Source organism: Microcebus murinus, chromosome 11, assembly GCF_040939455.1.
Source record: "Microcebus murinus isolate Inina chromosome 11, M.murinus_Inina_mat1.0, whole genome shotgun sequence".
In the NCBI taxonomy this organism is placed as follows: Eukaryota; Metazoa; Chordata; class Mammalia; order Primates; family Cheirogaleidae; genus Microcebus; species Microcebus murinus.
In genome coordinates, this window is record NC_134114.1 from 82,322,406 (window position 1) to 82,334,540 (window position 12,135).

The following is a 12,135-nucleotide window of genomic DNA, read 5'->3' on the forward strand; positions in this document are numbered from 1 at the left end:
TATAAAATATTTTCTCCTGAACAATTTGAGAGTTGTATGTTTACATCATGCTTTTTACTTTTAAATACTTTATTGTATATCTCATAAAATTAAAGTTGCTTTTATATACATAACAATAATATAATGATTGACTTCAGTAAATACAACAATGAAAAAGTACTTTTACCTAGTCCATTATCCATATGTCAATTTTGTCCATTAACACAATAACATCTTTATAGCATTTTTTCTTCCATTGTGGGGTTCATTCTAGGATCAAATATTGCATTTAGTTATCAACCTTTTATTGGAATATCTCCACAGGGCTTCTTTGTCTTCCTTGATATTGGTATTTTTGAAGTATGCAAAATACACAACATTCCTCATTTGGAATTTTTCGTTATCTCCTCATGATTTATTTCAAGTTACACACAACTGGCTGGAATACCACATAAGAATGATGTATCTTTTTCAATGTATCATATCTAGAAGCAAATAGTGTCTATTTGCCCATCATTAGTAATGTTAACTTTGATGACACGGTGAAAGTATTGTATTATTTGTTTGCTAATAGTTATTATGTTTTCCCTGTGACTAATAAGCAACCTGGGGATTGGTGGAAGAAAATCCTGCTACCCATCAACATTTCCCCTATATTTAGCATTCATTGGTTAGTACAGGATTTGAGGGGTAAAAGATTTGTTTTCAGTATTCACCCATTGCATCCCCCAACCAAGACTGAAGGTATATAATCAAATACTGTATTTATAAATCACTTGGATTAGTTCTTCCCCCCCTGCTTTGTGCAGTTATGGTATACATTTGAAATACAATTGTGTTTGCTTGTTGCAGTTTGTTTTTGTTTTAGGTTTCCCCCGTTCTCATCTGGTTGATTTAACTTAATTTTTAATTTGTAGAACATTAATATGCTTCCAAAAGTCAAACTATGGAAAAAGGCAGGAAAAGAAGTGAAACTCCCTTCTGTATCCCTTCCACCCAATTCCCTGATCCCATTGCAGGTGATCAATTTCATTGCCTTCATGGCCTTGGCAATCACTAAACCATGTGACCTTTCTGGGCCCTTATTTCCTTATGGAGTCATGAGAATTTGGAAAATATGTGCAGTTTGTTTGGTACAGTCCTTGACATATACTAGGATATCAATAAATGGTGAAAAGAATCATTGTTATAATAATAGTAGCTACCAATAACAGCACAAAATCTTTTATGATTAAGGAAGAGGCCTTTTTCTTATGTCACGTGTGGAACTTGGACAGAAAAGGACACAGAAGAGGAGCCAAATGGGACCAGCTCAAGGCTTCACCAATCCTTTGGTGTAGGATTTGGGAATTAGAGTCAGACCATACTATACAATATTTGTATGTCCAATGATCTATTTATGGGATCCTGCCTATTCATTCCCCAGTGTGGATTCGGGCTCTTTCCATTGTTACTACAAAAGTTTGGCATTAAAACTGTCCCCTAAGATTTTGAACATGAATACTGAAAGGAGCGAACCAGTAGACGCATCTGATAACCAACCACAGCCACACTTTGGCCCAGCATGGCTAAAGCCAGGGAGCAGCTTCCCTACCCCAAAGCCTGTCCTGTGCTTGGGTCACATGTTAAATGGCCATTTGACATACCACAGAAATGTGTATACTCCTGTGTTTTGTTTTTTTTCTCTTTACCTCGTAGGGGTATTGTTGCAGCAGCTTTTCCAATGGAAAAAAAGTCTACATTTAGATGTCGATATTTTAGGTGGGTCATGAAATTAAATTTTTCTTCAGGAGTGAGCATATGTTGATAGTGCACGGCAGAGCTCTGTGTGCGTGCGTGTAGTTGGGAAGAAGGGAAAGAGGCCTTCTGTCTTTTAAATGCATATTCATGGGGAAACTCATAAAGTTACTTGAGAAAAGTTTCATTTATATATTTGATTCTTGATAATTAAAGCAAATCACGTGAAAGGGAGCCATTAGCTTCATAGTTTTTTTGTTTTTGAGACAGAGTCTCGCTTTGTTGCCCAGGCTAGAGTGAGTGCCATGGTGTCAGCCTAGCTCACAGCAACCTCAAACTCCTGGGCTCAAGCGATCCTCCTGCCTCAGCCTCCTGAGTAGCTGGGACTACAGGCATGCGCCACCATGCCTGGCTAATTTTTTCTATATATATTTTAGTTGGCCAATTAATTTCTTTCTGTTTTTAGTAGAGATGGGGTCTCGCTCTTGCTCAGGCTGGTTTTGAACTCCTGACCTCGAGAAATCCACCTGCCCCAGCCTCCCAGAGTGCTAGGATTACAGGCGTGAGCCACTGCACCCGGCCGGCTTCATAGTTTTGTTTATAGTTTAATGCTATTTAACACATAGCAACTAATGTGTTTAACGTATTGTTTAGCATTTATTTTCTGGTTGTTTTATTTTAGGGTCAAGAGATGTAATTTATTTTAATTGAAAATTATGTCAAGGATTAAATAATGATTTCCCTTTCTTAGGCTTTCAATTTTTCTTTGGTATATTTGATATTTGCCATTAACTGCACTGACAGTATTTTATTAAATATTTTTTCAGTCTTAAACTGGTTTATATAATGGCAATTCATGCTCCTAGTTAAAAAACTCAAAGAATATGGAAGTGCATAAACTGAAAAGCATAAATATCTCTTACCACAGTCTCACTCCTAAAGGTCATCACTGTTCACAATCTCTTGTGTATCCTTCCAAAAATAATTATATGTAGGCATTTGCCTTTTATATAAGCATATCAAATTATGCATATAATGCCATTATATAAGTAGAATTTTTCATTTAATACTTATCTTGAATATCTTCCCATATCTGTGAGATATATATATATATCCTAATTATTCATGTGATTCCCATAAAATTTTTAAATACATTTGTGTGTATATGTGTGTTATTTTAACAGCTGATTTGTATTCCATTGCATTGGAATTATAATTTTTAGTGCTTGATTTATGAGCATTTAAGATAGTTTGAGGGGTATTTTTGCAAGATTACTTTTAATAAAAATGCTTGACACCAATTAAATTGTCTATCCTATTATTATTGAATAATGGACATCAACTGACCAGAGGAGAGACTTGAAATTCACCAATAACCAACCCATTCCACCTCCTTTCCCAACCATGATTCATATTCTGCTTCTCTAGCAGTGTTCTGGAACCAGTTAACCAAGGCAAGTAAAATATACTTACTTTATCATTTCTGGGTGAGAATTTTCTAAGATTAAGAAAAGTTGATTATTTTGATGATCAATTGTACAGTTTGTTTTTGATGACAAGAAATGCTTATCAGAAAGACCATGGATCAGTAAGATCTCAATATAGCTCATGTGCATTGCCTAATTGTTTATGTGATTCCACTAAGAAATGCAATAGCTGCAAGATAATTCAAAGTGAAAAAAAGGATTCAAAAATTTTCCTACAAAATGTGCAAAGTGCTTCCCACTTATTCCATTTATTTTTATGGAGTTTTTATTGTTGTTTGGGCATGTAATAAATTTTTGAGAAAATTGTAATTGTATTCTTACCTATTAATGAGAAAAAACAGAAAAAAGGTTTCTGTTTTTTGGGTGGCACATCCCATTTTGTGGTACCTAGCAATATTAAGCTAAGAATGAATGTAAATGATTTTAAATTTCTGAGCTTTCCCCCTTTTCTTTCATTTACTTAATTCTATGAATAGTCCCCTTTTCATTTTTTTTTCAATTTCAGAATATTACAGGGTATAAACATTTTATTTACATAAATTGCTTTTGTACAGTTTGAGTCAAAGTTATAAGTGTGTCCATTGCCCAGATAATGTGCATTGTACCTGTTACATGTGAATTTACCCATACCCTCCCCCCTACCTACTTGATTTCCCTTGAGTTTTACTTCCATATGTGCACCTGAGTGTTGCTCTATTTGTTCCAATTTAGCAGTGAGTACATGTGGTGTTTGTTTTTCCATTCTTGTGATACTTTACTTAGAAGGACGGTCTTCAGTTCCATCTAGGTTGTTACGAAAGGTATTAGTTCACCTTTTTTTTATGGCTGAGTATACTCCATGGTATGCATATACCACATTTTATTAATCCACTCATGTCTTCATGGGCACTTGGGTTGTTTCCACATCTTTGGGATTGTGAATTGTGCTGCTATAAACATTCGGTGCAGGTGTCTTTTTTTATAAAATATCTTTTTTTTTTTCCTTTGGGTAAATATCCAGTAGTGGGATTGCTAGATCAAATGGTAGGTCTACTTTTAGTTCTTTGAGGTATCTCCATACTACTTTCCATAGAGGTTTTACTCATTTGCAGTAAACAACAGTGTATGCGTTCCTATCTCTCTGCATCCATGCCAGCATCTGTTGTTTTGGGACTTTTTGATAATAGCCATTCTCCCGGGAGTTAGGTGATATCTCACTGTGGTTTTGATTTGCATTTCCCTGATGATTAAAGATGTTGAGCATTTTTTCATATTTTTATTGGCCATTAGTCTATGTTCTTTTGAAAAGCTTCTGTTCATGTCTTTTGCTCACTTTTTAATGGGGTTGTTTTGATGTTTTCTTGCTGATTTGCTTGAGTTCTTTGTAGATTCTGGTTATCAGCCCTTTATCAGATGCAAACATTTTCTCCCACTCTGCAGGCTGTCTATTTGTTCTATTGACTGTTTCCTGTTTTTCATATTTTTATTGTCTCTTTATTTCTATGATATCACTATTGCAGATATCCTATGATACACTGGATCTTAAAATATGTTACATGAACCACCTTCATTCTTTTTAGCAATTATTATTCTTATCTTTACCTTTTCTGTAATATAAATTATTCCTAATGCAGGATATTCCTATGCTTCTTAGAATGGGCCCAGCTATTTTACATGGATTGGTCAGGCATTCTTCAGCCACTTCTCTATTTACTACCAGCTCTGAAATTTGCATTGCCTTCTGTTTCTTAACTATTCCTCTAATTCTGTAGCAGTATGTAAAAGTCCTTACACTGTGAATAAAATATGCTAACAAAACAAAAACCAATATTTTATTTAGATTGATTATAAATTTTTCAGGGTGTTTTCTTCTTTGTGTTCCTATTTCCTTAGGATAGTGCCTGGTGTTTGGTAGGCAGTCAATACTTGCTTATCAGGGGGCTATTGCTTTTTGGATGAATCTAAACTGCCATAAGTATAACTGCAAAATTATGGTTGAATATGGATGATATCAATAAAGAATACAGAAAAATAATAGTTGATGTGTTAGGTGTGGGAGCAGTATACTTTGCTGCTATTTTTGTCTTTTGGTATTGTTACACTGCTGGTTGAAAAATAAAAAGTTCTGCTAGAGCTTATCTGTTACAGGTCTGTGGCTATCAATGACTGAATTCAGCATCCTCTCTCACCAGTGGCAGATCACATTGAGCCCTTCTTCTGACTCATTCCCAACATATTTTCTTTTTTTGAGACAGTAAAATTGTACTGAATTAATGAACATTCAGATCAAAGATAAGGACAATGATGAAAATAAAAGCCAACATAACATATTCACCCATGGGCCAAGCATAGTAGTTAGCACCTTGCTTATATTATTTCATCGAATCCTCCTGACAACATTAGGAGGTAGGATTATTATTTTCTCTATTTCAGAGGTGAGGAAGGACAGACTGCAAGAGGTTACATAAGCTATTCGGGAACACACAGTGCCTTGGATCTGTCTCCAAAGTCCCTGCTAGTAACTGAAACAGAGCCTGTGATAAGAGTTCAGGACTGAGTGCTAGTAGACACATATCCTTGCTCTACCAGGGACTAATGGGCTGACTATTATTTTTTGTTTAAGGGTGGTGACCGTAGCCTCTGCTTTGTGTACCCAAGATTCAGACGCATCAGAATATAGCTGAAGAGCAAAAAGGGTGGACCTAACGGGGAAATTACTTATGAAAAAGACCAAGATACTGGCTGGGGAAATAAAAAAATAAGAAAACAACAACAAAAACAACAACAAAAAACTACATCTCATGTTCAGGAATGAGAGAGTGAACACTACAGATTTGCTATAAAGCTAATTACTCAGGATCCGAGAAAGGTCTGTTCAGATTCACAACAGTTCCTGAGTCCAAGGCTAATGGCGTTAGGAGCAAGGAATGAAGTGCTCTTTCGCACCGTTTCTCCGAGACATTGGGAACACTGCTTTCTGAGCCACATGCGGACCAACGAATAGTCTGGGAAAAGGAATCCTTCACACTGCAGCCTCAAGAGCCTTGGTCTTGGTTGCAGGAAGCCACAGCAAAAAGTAAAAAAAAAAAAAAAAAAATTGGTTGAAGTCAAAGGGTGACTGAGATGACTTTGTTCATGAGTTCATGTGAGACAGGCCTGGTCTTCACCCTAGGGTGGCTCCCATTACTCAGAACTACCTTTTTCCCCTCCCCAATCTTCTGACTGCTTCCCTCAGGCATGCCACACAGGGTAAGGGGCAACTCTACCAGAATTCACTATACCCAAGGGACAGCCACATTTTATTGTTTTCGTTATTAAATATTATTGTTCCAAGAGATGGTGAACTCTTCAAGGGCGAGGACCATATTATTTTTTTGCATGCTGGTACGGCTTAGTACAATGTTTAGCACATAGAGCAAGAGGGTGGTAACTCTTCTTTAACCTGATTGTGACGTTAGTTTGCTTCTTACTGTTAGTAACTCAAACTATAAAGTTGCAAAAAAGGTGTAAATGAAAAAAAAACAAAAAACAAAAAACAAAAACCCTCCTTCCTGGCTATCACCAAGGGCAACATTGCTTGGAAAAGATTGAAGCATTTTATATCTCTACTAACCACTTTCCTGGGAAGCAAAGCCAAGACTGTAATGCTGATTAACAATGTTAATGTTCTTCTGTAGGCGGACAGGCAACTCTGAGGCTTGCTTCTCACCTTCCCCCTCTTCCTTAGATAGAAAGACTTAACTCCTCTAGTTTTCAGACATAGAGAGGGAGAGGTAGGGGGAGGGGAGAAGAGGGAGAAAGAAAGAGAGAGAGGGAGAAACAGAGAGAGAGAGAGACAGAGACTTATTTATAGTTTGGAGACTCTACCTGGTATAACAGCTATCCTACGTGAATTTAGAAAGCAGTGAACTTTATATGAAAACAACACCACCAAAACTCCGTGCTTACCCTTGTGTACCATATCAGAATAAATTAGGGACCAAGACCTGAGAAGGGACTTGATGATTTAAGCCATTTAAGGGCCTTCTTGATGATGCAAGTAAGGTTTCAGTGTCAGAAATAACTGCAGCTATTGTAGATCCCAATGACTATAGAAAAGAATAAAATACCACAACGCACCTGGCAGATTTTATAGTCTTTCAGCTCAGCTGTTTACTTACATCTGACCATGTACTTACTTGACTCATCGACACTGTTACTCTCACACATTTTATTGCCAGACCTTATACACTGCCAGGATTTCCCTGCTGATGTCTGGGTGTTTGTTTGTTTGTTCACCCTTTGACAGAAATTAAAGTGTGGGATGACTTGTGGTTACAGCTAAGTTTGATAAAGCATGTTTGTCGATAGCAATAAGGAGGGAGCACTGGTCTAGGGGTCAAAAATTTTAGCCTAATTCCATTCTAACTTCTGGCAATAACCTCACCTCTCTGGGCCCTATTTCCCTACCTATAAATGAACAGGTCAGACTAGCTGATTTAGAGGCTCTTTTGCAAATCTAATGTTCTGTGCTATAGTTTATGAGAGAGGGTATGACAGAGAGATGTCCAACTGGGAGATCAAGAACACGTGACTTGAGGTCCTCGCATTGCCATTTACCAAGTCATTAAACTTCTCTGAGCCTTGGTTTCTTTCATCTGTAAGATCCATTTCAGTTCTGAATTCTGTGATTTTATGACATTGCTTATTGAGTCTGAAAATATCACAAACATAAGGTCTCAGAAATTACCTTTAAGATTTTCGTGCTACACAGATTGTACCACATAAACAACCCAATTTGATCATCAACTGCTAGCACTTATCGTGCAAGCAAATGGTTTATCTATGCAACTGAGCAGGGGTGAGGGGATGCATATTTTGCAAACACCATTCAGTAGCAGTGGTTTTACTTGCCCCATTGTATCTGAATTTTAAATCACTATTAATATTCTGCACTAATTACCACCACGCTGTCTTGTTTTCATGAGGTTAAACACTGTGTCAAGTTGATAAATTCTATATTTTTAACACTCTGAATTGCCTGCTCTCTAGGATGGGGCTACTGGCAAATAGCCAAACAAACACAGATTTGGTGCCTTCATACAATTGGCTCTTAGAAAATTGCATGCCTGTTGGGGTGCTTATGGAGCCTGCTTCCTGCAGTAGTTTCTACTTTAGGGTTTAATCAATTCATCTTCTTCCTCCCCCAGGAAATAAAGTGTCACTTATTGTACCAGCTTGATTGTGGCTGGGCTGGTGTCTGAGATGTGAGGGAGCACTGAGCAAAGAATGGCTGTTTCCAAAGGGATATCTGTAAGATGCAGAGGGGGCTTACATTGCTTCGGGGTGTGACTCTGTGCCCATCATCCCCCATCCTATCTTACTGGCTTTCCTCTAAAAGCCAGGAACAGAAGTGTCGGCTGCCAAAGAGGGGTTTAATCCTTGTCTGGCAGCTGCCAAAGTCAAAGGAGGAGGAAAAGAAATGGGAAGTAACATTTACTGAGCAGCTCCTGTGTTGCCAGATAGTTTAACTCATTCAGTGCTCATTTGGTTACATCAGACATGACAGAATTCAGGGGGGCTGAAACAGTACCCTTAAGGACTCTGATTTTCTCTATCTCTCAGCTCTGTTTTTCCCTGCTTGACTTTGTTCTCACAGGGGCTCTTTCCCATATGGTGGCAAGATGATGGTCAGCAACACCCTTCTCACATTCTCCTAGCTTAGTAAACCCATGGATGGAAGGCAACTCCTTCCCGTGTCTGTACAGCAATCCCAAGGAAGAGTCAGATTAGCCTTGCTGCAGCGCATGTTCACAACAGAACCAACCACTCTGCCAGGCCCCGGCTAGCTCGTTCAGGAGTCAGGGTATGGAGGCACAGTGGTGGGTATGAAGCCCTAGTGCAGAGAAGGAGAGGAGTTTCCTCTAGTAGCCAACAGGAGAGAGTTGCAACTCTTCCTAGAGAGACAAAAATTCTACCACAGTGCATTGCAATGAACTACTTAAGAATAATGTTGATTTGAGTTGTCAGTTTGAGTATTTTCCCTGGTAGAACTGAATCAAGAATCCAGAAAGTTAAAGGAAGTTTACCAAGTCTCAGTGGACATATATATTAACATACATTTGTCAGACGAGCTACATAAATCTGTCTTTTTTCATCTTTCAATGACTCTTGTGGTATAGAAGTGGCAGTTAGGTTTCTCTTGGATACGTATGCAGTCATCTAGATTTAAAGGCATATGGTCTGCCTTGGATCGCTTACAGATTGCAAGATGGCTCTGAAGCCAAACTTGCTGCTTATTTCATGCCCTGCACATTTAATTACTGCTTGATGTGAATGAAGCGTTTTATCCGAAGATACGCGCCGCTGAAATTTTAGCTGGGTTGAGTCATAAAACAGTTTTCAACAGATTGAGGCAATCTTAGAGAGAAGTTTGTGAAGAAAGTTGGCTTGAACTATCTCACTGGAGGTCATAAATGTTTTGAGTCAGTTTGATCATTACTAGATAAGACAATAAGCACAAGGGTTCCTAGTTTCCTAATTTTCTAGAAAATTCTAGGGCTGAAAACAAATTCCTTCTATTAGTGTATATCAGTATTGGTAAATAGTTGACCATTTACCATTGACCATTGGTGGCTTTTGAAAGAAAGATAGAGCATTTATCCTGGTCACTTGTTTCTTCTGTGGTCACACTAACTTCTCCGTAGCACAAGTTTTCTTAGTTTCTTTCTTTGACCTACCTTAATCCATCCCTCTAGCTGCTCATCATAGGTGGTACTAGCACTTGCCAGGGGTAGGAGAGTAGCAATAACTAAGGAGCCTGTATAACCTGGTGTTTAAGCAAATAGACAAACAGCTCATAGGTTCAGGTTGTTCTATCTCAGGGGTTGCTCTAGCAAATTCCCAATTATGCAAATGTCAATGGAGGGAAATAGCTAAGCTTGTGGTGAGGCTTGAGTCAAATAATGCTATTAATAGTAAACTATGCAGCATAATGTCTGGCACATGCCCTTTGTAAAAGGTGGCTGCTGCGTTGTTATTGTCAACCCAAGGTTACTGTCTAGGCATATTCTTCATGTTGGAGCATGCAGGATGGTGGGTGGTTAGTTATCAGTCACATCTGGCTCCCAGATACCCAATCCAAATGATCCTCTGCTTTTTCCTTCCCTACTGCCTTTCCTTCTGTACTGAACAACTTGGATGGAATGCTAAAAAATTATCAAAGTTCTAATCCTAACACACAGGACGGATGGAGAAATAGATTTTATTGACTTCTTTAAATTCCTCCAAAGCATGGCATGTTCTCTCATCCTTCTGAATCTTCACACAGGCTGTTCCTTCATTTGGAAACACTTTTCTTCTTGTATTTGTTAATAAGGCTTCTCACAATCAAGACCTTAGTTTACAATTCTCCTCTCCAGAAAGCCTCGCCTGACTCCTGCCCCAAAGTTGGGGTTAGATGTCCCGTGTTCTGGGTCTTCTATGCCTCCTGCTTGTTGAACCTGCCTTATCACAGGAGTGTTCTCACTAGAGACTGGCTCAGCAGAGATTATGACCTCCAAAAGGGGTGGAGATCATGTTTTCCTCATTGATTCTTATTGATCACTGTGGATCATCACCCCCAGTGCCTAGCACCATGCCGGGTCCAGAGCGTGCACACAATAAATGTCCTTCCATGGAAATACATGTCAGATCCCTTTCTGAAGAGCTCAAGGATCATTTGCTTGGTTCCATCTACTCAGTTATCTATCTCCTAGAGCAGCAACGCTGTTATGGTGGGAATGTCCCATAGCTGTGCTGGCCAGTAGAGTGGCCACTAGCCACATGCTCTTACTGGGTACTTGGCATGTGGCTAGTACAACTGAGAAGTTAAAGTCATTTCATTTAATTTAAATTTCAATAGCGACATGTGGGCTAATAGTTGTTATGTCAGCCAGCACAGCCTGAGTCTGAGGCTTAAAAATTTATTTTCTAGAGCCATAATTCTAGGAACTTTCACATTTTTGAGAGGACAGAATTATCACAAGACTCAGAAGTTTGTCAGTAACACCCAAGATTACTTAACGTTTGGAACTGAGTTTCCAAATGACACAAAAATCGTACAACTTGTTGGGTGATGCAGAACATCTCAGTTTTAAGCAATGGAGTGCAAGTGCCTGGGGCTGGCATGTCTGCTCTGACACCTTCTAGCATGTGACCTCGGGCAATTCACTTAACATCTTTGCATCTCAGATTTCTCCTCTATAAAATGGAGCTGATAATAGCTGTACCTCAAAGAATTGTGTTAAATGAGAATGTATGTGTGTGTGTGTGTGTGTGTGTGTGAACTTAGTACAGTGCCTGGCACATGGCATGCTTTCAAAACTGCTGATCACTACAACTAATTATTCCATTCTTCCATGTTTCTCCACTAGCACAGTATTTGTATATACATATGTGTATACCAATACCCATTAAATGTGCGTCATAAGTCTTGGTTAGGCAGAGTGAGAGGTGAATGTGAGTGTAAGGCACTATGATCAGGTCAGAAAGGTAGGTGTAATAGAATGTTAAGCTGGACCATTATTGGGAAAGGTAAATTATTTAATGAAGATTAAGTACCTTGGATTGTTATTTTTAAAGAGCAACAGTGTTTGAGGTAGGAAGTAGGACTCCTGCTTGCAGGAAAGGGTTTGCTGCAAACATTTCTATTCTCCTTTTCCATTTGTTTGTATCACCTGTCCAGGCTGCTCTTTTGCCACCCTCGTCTCATAGGCAAAACGTTTAGGGGGCAGATGCCTTTTGCCAAACACCCTGGGGGTTGAAATGGGAGAGGCAAGGAGTCTAACATTCAACCTTCAAGTTTTACTATTCAAATCAATGTGCTCTGCAATGTGTGTGTTCTTTGTTGTCCTGAAACCCCATCAGAAAACTGTGTGAGCCAGGGCAGGAGACTGGGAGATGGTTCCCAGAATCAGTAGCTGATTTGCAAGCC

General features: G+C 38.7%; 1 long non-coding RNA gene across 3 annotated transcripts in view; it reads right to left on the reverse strand.

Annotated features, from left to right (window-relative positions):
* Positions 1-11,474, reverse strand: part of LOC105885358 (uncharacterized) — a 31,593-nt gene extending 20,119 nt beyond the window's left edge. For all 3 annotated transcript variants that reach the window (XR_001160639.2, XR_001160640.2, XR_012921720.1), the window contains exon 1: positions 167-11,474. This is a non-coding gene — a long non-coding RNA (uncharacterized LOC105885358). The remainder of the gene's footprint in view (positions 1-166) is intronic.
* Between the last annotated feature and the right edge of the window lie 661 nt (positions 11,475-12,135).